This window comes from Mirounga leonina, unplaced genomic scaffold (genome assembly GCF_011800145.1).
Source record: "Mirounga leonina isolate KUSES-001 unplaced genomic scaffold, KU_Mleo_1.0 Mir_53, whole genome shotgun sequence".
In the NCBI taxonomy this organism is placed as follows: Eukaryota; Metazoa; Chordata; class Mammalia; order Carnivora; family Phocidae; genus Mirounga; species Mirounga leonina.
This window is the reverse complement of record NW_023270807.1, coordinates 19,027,423-19,041,480: the sequence shown is the minus strand read 5'-3', so window position 1 is coordinate 19,041,480 and position 14,058 is coordinate 19,027,423. Positions and strand designations below refer to the sequence as shown.

At 39.9% G+C, this 14,058-nt stretch overlaps 1 protein-coding gene across 4 annotated transcripts in view; it reads left to right on the top strand.

Moving 5' to 3' along the window:
• Positions 1-14,058, top strand: part of ELOVL5 (ELOVL fatty acid elongase 5) — an 84,761-nt gene that overhangs the window by 13,890 nt on the left and 56,813 nt on the right. The gene's annotated exons all lie outside the window — the stretch shown is intronic.

Here is a 14,058-nt window from a genome sequence, read left to right as displayed (position 1 = left end):
TTTTTTTCTTGCCTTCCCTTCCCATCAACTGCCTGTTGATGCTGTTTTATTTGTTTGATCACTGCCCTTTACTTGGTGGCATTTGCACCATGTAATTGGAGCTTAAAAGAAGAAAAGGAAGATGTTTCAGTAAAGACTGTACTAAATATAATTAAATTTTTTTAAAGCCTCTGAAGATAGGAGGTATGACTAATAATGACTTCCATAAACCACATGAAATCACTTTGATTTCATTGAGTTACTTATATTTAATTCTTCAAAAAAGGAAATACGGGGTGCCTCGGTTGCCAGTCGGTTAGGGGTCTGCCTTCGGCTCAGGTCATGATCCAGGGGTCCTGGGATGGGCCCTGTGTTGGGCTCCCTACTCAGCAGGGAGTCCGCTTCTCCCTCTGCCTCAGTTGTTCCCCCTGCTTGTGCTCTCTCTCTCTCTGTGTCAAATAAATAGATAAAATCTAAAAAAGAAAAAAGTTTCAAAAAAGGACATAAGAGTGAAACAAATCTCATTTATTCTGGCTAGACCAACTAAACTTTCTGTTCTCCCTTCCCTTTGCCCTTTGATTAAGATTTATGTGTCCTAAATTGTAGGTTGTCATTTACATTAATCGGTATCCCTATAAGACAAAGCCCCCCCAAACATCCAGAAAGCGGAAACCGAGTGCAAGATGGTTTGAAGCCCTGTTGAAAAGGAGAGGAAGGAGAAAGTGTTGGTCTCGTTCGGTGCCATTAACAAGTCAACTTTTTCTTTGAATTGAATTCTTGTTTCCCCTAGTGAAACAAGTCTGCTTGGCTTATAGGCACCTCTGTAACATTGTCCAAACTAAGAAAGCAAATAGAGGAAACATTTTGTGGAGAGAAACTTACAAAAATACCTGCTCTGTGGCTATGACCTAAAGGTGAATGCTCTGAGCTCTGGATGAAAAGTATGGAGTTTCTTCCTAACAGATGGGAGTAGGTAATGTACCTTTGAGCAAGTAAGTGTTAAGCTTCACACAAGATTTGTTCTCTCACTGACACTGCTCTGTTCCAAACAAATACGCTTCAAACAGTGAAAGAAGTCATGCTTGGAGAGGTGAAATGTCACTCTTAGATTCTTATTTTGGAGGAGAAGGGAGTGTCATGCAGTTTTCTCCCTCTTTTGTTCATATCCATTCTTTGTCTCTCTCTGCTGACCTGCTTTTTCTTCCTTCAGCTGGGACTCTGCTTTCCTTCTGGTAATTAGAATATTTCTGTACAATGTCAGGGCCATACCTGCACCTGACACCTCATTTAGAGGAAGAAAGGAGGTGAGCACACAGCCCAGCTGGTGATGCTGGGAGTAGATAGTGACCATGCTGCAGCCTGTCGGGGGGAAGCTTTCTGTCTGAGGAGGCTGCATTTTGAAGTTTTGAAAAACCTGCATGATGCTAACTTGAACTGAATTGCAAAATGAGTCTAACGAGGACCTGGTGAAAATTGACAACTGAAGTGACAGCAGACAAATGGAAAAGTGTGGTTTTTTACAAGGTGTTTTGTTGTGGCAAATTGAAGTCAGGAAAATGAATTTTTGACTTTCATTCTAAGCTAGCCTTTTCTCTTTCTATAAAAAGAATATATAAGTACTTCAGCTTTTGTGTCGTGGTTGATGAATGGACATATTCTCCTTGCAGAGCTGCCTAATGTGATTGAGCCACAGGAAACTTGCAGCTCTTGTTAGTTATGACTTTAAATTTTAGTTTTTGGTGAGTTAGAGCGTCCACGAGGAGTAGCCTCATTTGGAGGGGGAGTCAGTATCATTCTTTGACTAAAGAAACTTTCAGAGTTTTTATGCCCACATAGTAATGTGAAAATCAGCTCATCCTGTCTGATTGGTGTTGAGTTTCTCATCATACCATACTATATATAACTTGATGAGCTGGTGAGGAATCAGTAAGAACTTAATTATCTCATGGGGTACTTTATTTTTTTTAATTTAAATTTAATTAATTAACATATAGCGTATTATTGGTTTCAGAGGTAGAGGTCAGTGATTCATCAGCCTTATATAACACCCAGTGCTCACTACATGATGTGCCCTCCTTAATGTCCATCTCCCAGTTACCCAACCCCCCCCCCAACCTCCCCTCCAGCAACCCTTAGTTTGTTTCCTATAGTTAAGAGCCTCTAATCTCATGGGATACTTTAAAATATATTTATTATGTTTCATTCATTATCGTTAGCTTGCTTTCAGAATGACTACATTTAAATGAGCTTCAAGTATTTGAGGGTGCAGTTTTTAAACTCTGTACTCCAAGTGAAATTTAACTCCCACTAAAGTATAAAGACATTCTTTTTGAAGTATATTTGGGATATTCACTGTTAAATTGGGAAGCTAAATTTATAATATCTTTTTAGTAGTAAAACCTTGTAGAGAGGGAAAGATTCTATACACAATTGTTAATACATCAGCTCTCAAAACTTTTGGTCTTAGGACCTACAACTTTTAAAAATTAAGAACTTCAGAGAGCTTTCATTTATGTGGGTTATATCTTGGTATTTACTCTATTAGAAATTATTTTTAAATTATTTTTAAATAATTTAAATGGTAATACATCTAAAAATAATAATGAGTCCATTACATGATAACATAAATAACCTATATTTTCCAAAACAAAAAAATTAGTGCAAGTAGGCATTGTTTTGACATTTTTACCAACATATTATGCATCTGGCTTAATGAAAGACATCTGGGTTCTTTAATCTGCTTCTGCATTCAATGTTTTGGCATATCACACATCATGTAGTCTCTAAGACACTTTACAATGATGAGAGAGATGAGATTAAACACATAATCTCTTAATAATATAGCACAAATAGTTTGGGTCCTGTGGAACCCCTGAAAAAGGGCCCAAGGACCCTCAGGGGTGTCTGGCCTATACTTTGAGAAACCTGTTCTAATCAGATCCTATTTATTTAATTTTAAAATAAGGACTGCCTTTCTACTTAGCTATGAAAACATCTTTTTTTTTCTTCTTTTCTTATTTCAGCAGCTATTACCTCCTGAATGTCACCTTCATATTTGAACATCATTAGGTAGGCTGGTTTAGGTCATTTTATCAAATAAATGTGTGGGGTACCCTATTTAGGATAATATTTAGAAGTAAATCCATGCCTTCTGACAATACTGGTTGCTTGTGTGGATGCTCATGGAAGACTGTAGTGGTCAGTTTTTTTAAAATCCAAAGCAGAAAGGACTAAATTAAGAAACTAAGGTCTCAATTGCATAAATAGCTTTTTAGATGTTCATTTTATTTTTTTATTTGTCCCATTCTGTTTGCTATTTATACATTAATATTTGGGCCTTTAAATTGACTGTTTTTTGGAATAGTTTTTAAAATAGCTGATTTTTTTTTTGTTCATGCCTATTTGATATTATTTGCCTATTTGACTTTTTCTTTAACTGTTGATTTTGGACAATGCTTTTGCTTTAATAAAAATTTGTTGCATCCTGTCCCACTTCTCCATCTTGTTCTGTTTACTCCATTTAACCTTTGTAATTTCATGTGTCAAAGAAAGGTTCTTCTGACCTTTTTTTTGTAATGTCTGATGACGTAGAACTCTAGTTGGCGTTTAGTAAGCACTGCATGCACCTCTCCTTGATTTTACTCTAGAGGATTCTTTCAAAATGTTCATAGCCTCTGGTTCTGTGATCTCTACATCAGGTACATAGTGAACAGCACTATTTCTACATACCAAGATTTTTCCAGGAGGTATATTTTGCACTGTCCAATATAATAGTCAGTAGTAGCCACAGGCAGTTATTCAGCACTTGAAATATCCCTAGTGCAACTGAGGAGCTGAGTTTTTAGTTTAATTTTAATTAATTTACTTTTAAATAGCTACATGGGGCTCATGTCCCTCTTATTGGGCAGTGCAGCTCCAAGGGTGTCTGGCAGCTTCTTTTTAATGACTCATGCCTGGCTCTTTCTTGACCTCAGTTTCTTGCAGTCTCTTCCATTCATTTTTAGGAGTTTTTTGGTGTATTTTGTCAGTTTTAGAAGTGTTGTAGCAGGTAGATTTCACTGTCTGTAGACTGCCTTATCACTGGGGAGGGAACTAGAGGGAATGTTGGAGCTGAAGAAATGGAGGCTGTTGATACTGGCTGCTTTTTATGAGATTTTGAGTTGCTTCTAGATGAGATTTAAGAAGAAAACAAGGTTAAGGGAAGGATTTTTAGGTTGGGGAGACTTGAACAGATTTGTCAGCAGAAAAAAGAATCTTATAGACAGAGGAAATTGAAGGTAAAAGAAAATTGGAGTTAAATAAATTCTTGAAAGCGGCAGGAAAGGATCCAGAGTGCAGGTGGGAAGATGGAAAGCTACTTTTTGTGAATTTGAAGGGAAAAGAATGATTTTTTTTTTTAAGCATTTGAATTTTTTTTTTGAAGTGAAAACCACATAGTATTACCCATTTTAAAGTGGACAATTCGGTGGCGTTTAGTTCAACCACAATGTTGTGCTCCCATCACTTCTAATTCCAGAACATTGTTGTCGCCCCCTAAGGAGACCCTGGCCCATTAGGGGTCACTCTTTTCCCCCTGCCCCCACAGCCTCTAGGCCACCACTAATCTTTCTATCTTGATGCATTTGCCTGTTCTGCATATTTCATATAAGTAGAATTATACAACATATGTAACCTTTTGTATCTGGCCTGTTTCATTTAGCATAATATTTTCGAGGTTCATCCAGGTAGTAGCATGTAAAAAGTGACATGACTTAAGGAGAGGGAGTTTTTAGGAATTCATCTTGACATTTCGAGTCTCAGCAAAATCAACAGTTCCTCCAGTTGGAGTTCCCTAGGATTAAGGTTCCACAGAGGTGGACACAGCATCAAGAGTATTTATGGAATGGCTGACTGTGATGTCCATTCTGAGCAGGGAAGTGCACTCCCAGGGGCCAGAGCTGGGGGCAGGGGGGCGGATCAGAGGTCTGAATCTGGTGGTGGTCATCACCAGAAGCAAAATGACTGCCGTGGGGGGAATGGGGAGGGGGAGTGGGTGGGAAGGAACTTGCTTTAAAGAGGGGGAGGAATGTCCTCTTTCAAAGTGGGGTAAATTTGAGGTCCCAAGTTAGAGAATAGATGTGGAAACAGGAGCCCATCTAAAGTGGGCGTAATCTCTTATGGTCATAAGTCAGTGTCACCCAGAACTGCTCGCTGCAGTGAGCAGGTGGGCAGACCCAAGTTTCTAAGGAGGCAAGTGAGGTGGAAGGCTCTGTAATTGTGGCCTGCTGGTTAATGATGCAGCATTGCTGCTCTGAGGACCTGCTCACTCAGGTGGAAGCAGGGGGAGGTGGGAAGCAGATGTGGAGTTTCTTTCTGCTTCTTTGAAGTTGAGTCAGCCATCCTGGTTGGTGCTGAGATTAGTGATGGAGTCCAGCGGTGTTGACAAGCAAGGCCACCACAGGGCTCAGCTGTCTTCTCCTGATTGTCTCCAGAATAAAGTTCTAAGGACTTACTGGCTTCCAAAGTTTTCCCCATCTTGTCCCCAGTCTGCTGTCCAGCCTCACAACCCAGCATACCACCTGTTCCACACACCTCCTGTGTGCCGCGCACTGAGCTGATGGTACCTGGTGTACCAGGCTAGGCACAGCCCTCAAGGACTTACATACTAACTGTTAAATGGTGTTTGGGGTGTGATTGGAAAGTAAACTGAAAGTCCTAACCTAGACTTGGGCTTTAAGGGGAGGAGTCAGGGGAGATTTCTCTGGAGTGACCAATCTGTTCTAGGAGGGTTGCGGCATAAATAAAGAGAAGCAGGAAGTGGGACAGGTGGACGAGGGTGCTTCCATGCATAGGATCTGCCAGAGTAAAGGTTGCAGTGGGGAAGGGGGAAGGAAGCGGGTGTGGTTGGGGGGTGGAGCACTGGAGGGGACGCAGAAGCTGAGCTAGAAGCTGGTGTGAGCTAGTGCATGAAGAGGGCACTAAGCAAAGTGAGGGACTGTAGATTGTATCCAAGATCAAAGGGCACAGTTGAGATGCTTCAGGCAGGAGTGGCCTGATCAAATTTGGTGGCTTACAAATACTCTGTTGCAGTGTGGGGATGGATGGGAGGGGACAGGAGTGGATGCCTGGAAGTCCTCAGTCTGGATTTGTCGTACAGATGGGAAGAGGATGTTGATAAGGAACGCGGGGGATGGTATCAACAGGTGAGGAGGTGACTGAAGTGCTCTGGTACCCTGAGCCTTCTTCCTAGTCTGTCCTTTCATGCCTCCGTGCCTCGTTCTGTGCTTTGCCTTCAGTGTGAAATACCCATCCACACTCCGCCTCCTGGACCTACCTACCGCCTTGAAAAATCCTTAGTAAGGATCCTTATTAACCTGGTCATATGCCACTTGTGTGAAGGCTTCCCCGGCATCCTGTTCAGAAGCAATCCACTTAACAAATATTTGTGGGGCTCTCACATGTTTTAAAGTGCTTTAACTCATTGCTGACATGATTTTCTAGTGAAGATGGTGTTATCACCTGCAGGTCAGCTATGGGCCTGATATAGTAGAGGTAAAATTAGAGATGTTCCTCAGGCTCACCCAGTATCGTAGTTCTTCCAGAGTATGGCACCCCACTTCTCTGTGCCTTCATATTTGGAATACCCTTCCCTCATTCCTTGGCCTATGCACACCTACTAATCTTATGTCAGGCCAAGGCACTGCTCTGGGGAAACCTCCCAGCCCCAGATCTCTGCTTCCTCACCGTAGCCCTCACCCCTTTAGCTCTCCTCCTACCTGGTGCTTTTGTGGTGTTAACTTTTCACGTGTATGTGATTCCAGTTAGATTAGACAATTAGAGACTCTTAAGGTCCACTCCATCCAAGAGAGTGCCCGGAAATAGATGGCATGCATAAGTATCTACACGTGGCTTATGATCTTTGTAAATTTCCACGAGTGATAGATAAGGTATGGGCACTTTAAAAGGGAAAAAAACCAGCATTTGGATATAAATATCATACATTTGGCTTATGACAGTGTAAGGGGTAGCAGCCTAGAATTTGTTTCAGATTGAAGAATAATGCCCAGATGATTCTACTTTGCTGTATCTTTCCATCAGTTGTTTTGTGCTTGGGTAGGACATCTAAACATGTGAAAAGTTGGGCAGTAGTAAATTGAATGGGAAACAAATGGCATTTTGGAAGAGAAGTTGTACACTGACCTTCCTGAAAGAACTTAACCGTGGGATGGGATTTTCATGCTACAAAGTAGGCCTGTAGGGTGGGGCAAAGTCGGGAGACTTAGGTGATCTTTAGCACAGTGTTTTCCTACCTTTTCTCAGTCTGTGTGGAGTTGGGTTATCGGTGTCTGAAAAAAGTCCTTGGCCTCAGGTTAATTTGTACCCCCAGAGGGGTGGGGGTTATTTATGCAGGTTAATTTGTACCCCCAGGGAGGTGGGGGTTTATTCATGCAGGCCTTTTCTAATGTTTGCACATATCTGGAAGTTCTTCCATATGTCAAACCTCAAGCTAATACTTCTTTTTTTTTTTTTTTTAAGATTTTATTTATTTATTTGAGAGAGAGAGAATGAGAGAGCACGAGAGGGGGAGGGTCAGAGGGAGAAGCAGACTCCCCGCTGAACAGGGAGCCCGATGTGGGACTCGATCCCAGGACTCCAGGATCATGACCTGAGCCGAAGGCAGTCGCTTAACCAACTGAGCCACCCAGGCACCCAAGCTAATACTTCTTTTTTATTTTCTTTGGAGATAAATTTTGATGTTTTGTTTGTTTTTATGATAGCTCATCCCTCAACTTTTTGTCTTGCCAAAACCTAGTTATTTCAAACTCACTGCCATAGGCCTGGTTTTTCTTTTTCTTTTTAAATCTTTTAACTGTACATATCCATGTGTTTTTTTTATATCCATGTTTTTTAATATGTATTTTAATAACAAATTTATGTAATTAATATCTAGAGATGAGATATATAATCTTTTTATATGCCTGCACATCCATATTTTAAAGGGATATGGGAAAAGCTCATTATTCATCCTGGCTCTAGAAAACTGACAAGTGCTAAACATGATGGACACATTCCTCATTCCCTATCATGTTATCCTCCAGAACACCCTTACCAGAAGTTTTCACTTTATTCACTTCATTATTACTTGCTTTTATGTCATTTCTAAGCAGGCCTGCTACCTGAGGTTAATATGACATCATTTATGCTGTCTATAGGACAACAAAGTCTTTATGATGATTCATTTATATGGGAAAGAAAACCCAAATCAAATGTGTGTCACAGAAGCATTGCTATCAGTAATAACCATCTGCTTACTGACACTATTGTACACCATTGTCTTGGTGTTAGGTTGCCTTGGGTATAAATTGTTCCTCACAATACATTATTACTTAGGACCCAGCAGTGTGTTACAGGTATTTGTGGGTTGCTATTTTAATGCACTTGCTTAATTTCCTAGCAAAGTTAAACTTTGTCACTTACAAGAGGCAGTTAAGAGCTCAAGTTGTGGAAACAGAGGGCCACGGTTTGACGGCCCTAAAGCAGGCACAGGCTCAGGGGTAGTGTGCAGAGCACGTCTGGTATGTGAGCCTCCATTTCCTTTCCTGTGACTTGAGAAAAATAACCCTTTACAAGGTTAATGAGAAGATTAAATGGTGCATGTGAAGTGCATGGTATCCTGCTTAGCAGTACTAAGTGTTCAGTGTTAGTTACAATTATGATTATCATTGTCGTGTTTTCTGTTTTTAATGTTACCATCCTGAAACCAGGGACTCTCTAAAGGAAGAATACTATGGTTTCATAATGAAATCCTCTTAACTCATTACTGAGGCATTAAAATCTATAATGATGGGAGATTTGTTTGATGCTGGGAAAAATTAGGCCAGAGTTAATGCCATTTCATCCTATTAGACCTTGGATAGCTTATCCTAGTGCCTGCCCAACATTTTGCTGATCAAGTTTTCCTTTCATTGTGACTTAATTCTTAGATAGTGTGCCACTTGTCATCATGAGGATTTTTGTGACCCAAGTAGGAGTTGATTCATTCTAAATTGAAGCTGTTGGGTCCTATGCCACTTATTTATTCTGGATGTGGTGATTGAGCTGAAAAGTGCAAGCAAGGAGACTCTTTGGGGTTTCTAATTTGTGTCCCATGAAATGCATATGAAATTTCTCTGTGAGCAAGTCAAAATATTTTTCTGAGTGCTCACTCAGTGTCTCCACATGGGATTAGAAAAATAAGGCTGTTTTATGATACTTTATTGACAAAACTAGTAATGACATAAACTGAATTTGGCTCACTCTGCTACTGATTAGCAAAAATGGCCTATCTTCTGCAAAATGTTGTGTACACAGGTAAAAAAAACCCAACTGAGAGTCTTCATACCTCAAGTTGTTAAATACATAAACATTTAGGGTGTTTTGGGGCTTGGGTTTTTTTAAACATTTAGTTATTTTAAAGCTAGTTTTATGAGCCTATCTTACTAGAATCAAATTTACTATTTTACAAGGGTTCCCTTGTGGTTGGGTTAGGAGATTGAGTTTCTTAAAAAAAAAACGGTCCAAAAATGACAAGATGGAAAAAAATCAACCTCAAAAAAAAAGAACAAGAGGGCGCCTGGGTGGCTCAGTCATTGAGCGTCTGCCTTCGGCTTGGGTCGTGATCCCAGGGTCCTGGGATCAAGCCCCGCATCGGGCTCCCTGCTCGGCGGGAAGCCTGCTTCTCCCTCCCCCACTCCCACTGCTTGTGTTCCTGCTCTCGCTATCTCTCTCTCTGTCAAATAAATAAATAAAACCTTTAAAAAAAAAAAAAAAGAACAAGAGGCAGTACCGACTGCCAGGGACCTAATCAATATGGACATTAGTAAGATGTCGAAACTAGAGTTCAGAATGACGATTTTAAAGATACTAGCTGGGCTTGAAAAAAGCATGAAAGATATTAAAGAAACCCTTTCTGGAGAAATAAAAGAACTAAAATCTAACCAAGTCGAAATCAAAAAAGGCTATTAGTGAGGTGCAATCAAAAATGGAGGCTCTAACTGCTAGGATAAATGAGGCAGAAGAAAGAATTAATGATATAGAAGACCAAATGATGGAAAATAAAGAAGCTGAGAAAAAGAGATAAACAACTACTGGATCACAAGGGCAGAATTCGAGAGATAAGTGATACCATAAGATGAAACAATATTAGAATAATTGGGATCCCAGAAGAAGAAAGAGAGAGAGGGGCAAAAGGTATATTGGAGCAAATTATAGCAGAGAACTTCCCTAATTTGGGGAAGGAAACAGGCATCAAAATCCAGGAGGCACAGAGAACCCCCCTCAAAATCAATAAAAATAGGTCAACACCCCAATATCTAATAGTAAAACTTATGAGTCTCAGAGACAAAGAGAAAATCCTGAAAGCAGCTTGGGACAAGAGATCTGTAACCTACAATGGTAGAAACATTAGCTTGGCAGCAGACCTATCCACAGAGACCTGGCAGGCCAGAAAGGACTGGCATGATATATTCAGAGCACTAAATGAGAAAAATATGCAGCCAAGAATACTATATCCAGCTAGGCTGTCTTTGAAAATAGAAGGAGAGATAAAAAGCTCCCAGGACAAACAAAAACTAAAGGAGTTTGCAAACACAAAACCAGCCCTACAAGAAATATTGACAGGGATCCTCTAAGCAAAGAGAGAGCCTAAAAGTAACATAGACCAGAAAGGAACAGAGACAATATACAGTAACAGTCACCTTACAGGCAATACAGTGGCACTAAATTCATATCTTTCAGTAGTTACCCTGAATGTAAATAGGCTAAATGCCCCAATCAAAAGACGCAGGGTATCAGATTGGATAAAAAAACAAGACCCATCGATATGCTGTCTGCAAGAGACTCATTTTAGACCCAAAGACACCCCCAGATTGAAAGTGAGGTGGTGGAAATCCATTTACCATGCTAATGGACACCAAAAGAAAGCTGGGGTGGCAACCCTTATATCAGACAAATTAGATTTTAAACCAAAGACTGTGATAAGAGATGAGGAAGGACACTATATCATACTTAAAGGATCTGTCCAACAAGAAGATCTAACAGTTGTAAATATCTATGCCCCTAACATGGGAGCAGCCAATTATATAAGCCAATTAATAACAAAAGCAAACACATCGACAACAATACAATAATAGTAGGGGACTTTAACACCTCCCTCACTGAAATGGACAGACCATCTAAGCAAAAGATCAACAAGGAAATAAAGACTTTAAATGACACACTGGACCGAATGGACTTCACAGATATATTTAGAACATTCCATCCCAAAGCAACAGAATACACATTCTTCTCTAGCGCCCATGGAACATTCTCCAGAATAGATCACATCCTAGGTCACAAATCAGGTCTCAACTGGTACCAAAAGATTGGGATCATTCCCTGCATATTTTCAGACCACAATGCTTTGAAACTAGAACTCAGTCACAAGGGGAAAGTCGGAAAGAACTCAAATACCTGGAGGCTAAAGAGCATCCTAGGAAAGAATGAATGGGTCAACCAGGAAGTTAAAGAAGAATTTAAAAAATTCATGGAAACAAATGAAAATGAAAATACAGCTGTTCAAAATCTTTGGGATGCAGCAAAGGCAGTGCTAAGAGGAAAGTATATAGCAATACCAGCCTTTCTCAAGAAACAAGGTCTCAAATACACAACCTAACCCTCCACCTAAAGGAGCTGGAGAAAGAACAGCAAATAAAGCCTAAACCCAGGAGGAGAAGATCAGAGCAGAAATCAATGAAACAGAAACCAAAAGAACAGTAAAATAGATCAACAAAACTAGGAGCTGGTTCTTTGAAAGAATTAACAAGATTGATAAACCCCTGGCCAGACTTATCAAAAGGGAAAGAGAAAGGACTCAAATAAATAAAATCATGAATGAAAGAGGAGAAATCACAACCAACACCAAAGAAATACAAACAATTATAAGAACAAATTATGAGCAACTCTATGCCAGCAAATTAGATAACCTGGAAGAAATGGATGCATTCCTAGAGATGTATCAACTACCAGAACTGAACCAGGAAGAAATAGAAAACATGAACAGACTTTTAACCACTAAGGAAATTGAAGCAGTCATCAAAAATCTCCCAACAAACAAAAGCCCAGGGCCAGATGGCTTCCCAGGGGAATTCTACCAAACATTTAAAGAGGAATTAATACCTATTCTTCTGAAACTGTTCCAAAAAATAGAAATGGAAGGAAAACTTCCAGGTTTGTTTTATGAGGCCATTACCTTGATCCCAAAACCAGACAAAGACCCCATCAAAAAGGAGAATTACAGACCAATATCCCTGATGAACATGGATGCAAAAATTCTCACCAAAATACTAGCCAATAGGATCCAACAGTACATTAAAAGGATTATTCACCACAACCAAGTGGGATTTATTCCTGGGCTGCAAGGTTAGTTCAACATCCACAAATCAATCAGTGTGATACAATACATTAATAAAATAACAAGAATCATATGATCCTCTCAATAGATGCAGGAAAAACATTTGACAAAGTACAGCATCCTTTCTTGATCAAAACTCTTCAGAGTATAGGGATAGCGGGTACATGCCTCAATATCATAAAAGCCATGTATGAAAAACCCACAGCGAATATCATTCTCAATGGGGAAAAACTGAGAGCTTCTCCCCTAAGGTCAGGAACACGGCAGGGATGTCCACTCTCACCACTGCTATTCAACATAGTATTAGAAGTCCTAGCCACAGCAATCAGACAACAAAAAGAAATAAAAGGCATCTAGATCGGCAAAGAAGTCAAACTCTCACTCTTTGCAGATGATATGATACTTTATGTGGAAAACCCAAAAGACTCCATCCCAAAACTGCTAGAACTCATAACAGGAATTCAGTAAAGTGGCAGGATATAAAATCAATGCACAGAAATCAGTGACATTCCTATATACCAACAAGAAGTCAGAAGAAAGAGAAATTAAGGAGTTGATCCCATTTACAATTGCACCCAAAACCATAAGATACCTAGGAATAAATCTAACCAAAGTGGTAAAGAATCTGTACTCAGAAAACTATAAAATACTCATAAAAGAAATTAAGAAAGACACAAAGAAATGGAAAAACGTTCCATGCTCATGGATTGGAAGAACAAATATTGTGAAGATGTCAATGCTACCTAGAGCAGTCTACACATTCAGTGCAATCCCTATCAAAATACCATCCATTTTTTTCAAAGAAATGGAACAAATAATCCTAAAATTTGTATGGAACCAGAAGAGACCCCAAATAGCCAGAGGAATGTTGAAAAAGAAAAGCAAACCTGATGGCATCACAATTCAGGGCTTCAAGCTCTATTACAAAGCTGTAATCATCAAGACAGTATGGTACTGGCACAAAAACAGACACAGATGAATGGAACAGAATAGAGAGCCCAGAAATGGACCCTCAACTCTATGGTCAACTAATCTTCAACAAAGCAGGAAAGAATGTCCAATGGAAAAAAAAGAGTCTCTTCAACAAATGGTGTTGGGAATATTGGACAGCCACATGCAGAAGAATGAAACTGGACCATTTCCTTACCACACACAAAAACAGACTCAAAATGGTTGAAAGACCTAACTGTGAGGCAGGAGTCCATCAAAATCCTAAAGGAGAACACAGGCAGCAACCTCTTTGACCTCAGGTGCAGCAACTTCTTCCTAGAAACATCGCCAAAGGCAAGGGAAGCAAGGGCAAAGATGAACTACTGGGACTTCATCAAGATACAAAGCTTTTGCACAGCAAAAGAAACAGTCAATGAAACCAAAAGACACCTGACAGAATGGGAGAAGATATTTGCAAATGACATATCAGATAAAGGGCTAGTATCCAAAATCTATAAAGAACTTATCAAACTCAACACCCAAAGAACAAATGGTCCAATCAAGAAATGGGCAGAAGACATGAACAGACATTTTTTCAAAGAAGACATCCAAATGGCCAACAGACACATGAAAAGGTGCTCAACATCGCTCAGCATCAGGGAAATCCAAATCAAAACCTCAGTGAGATACCACCTCACACCAGTCAGAATGGCTAAAATTAACAAGTCAGGAAACGACAG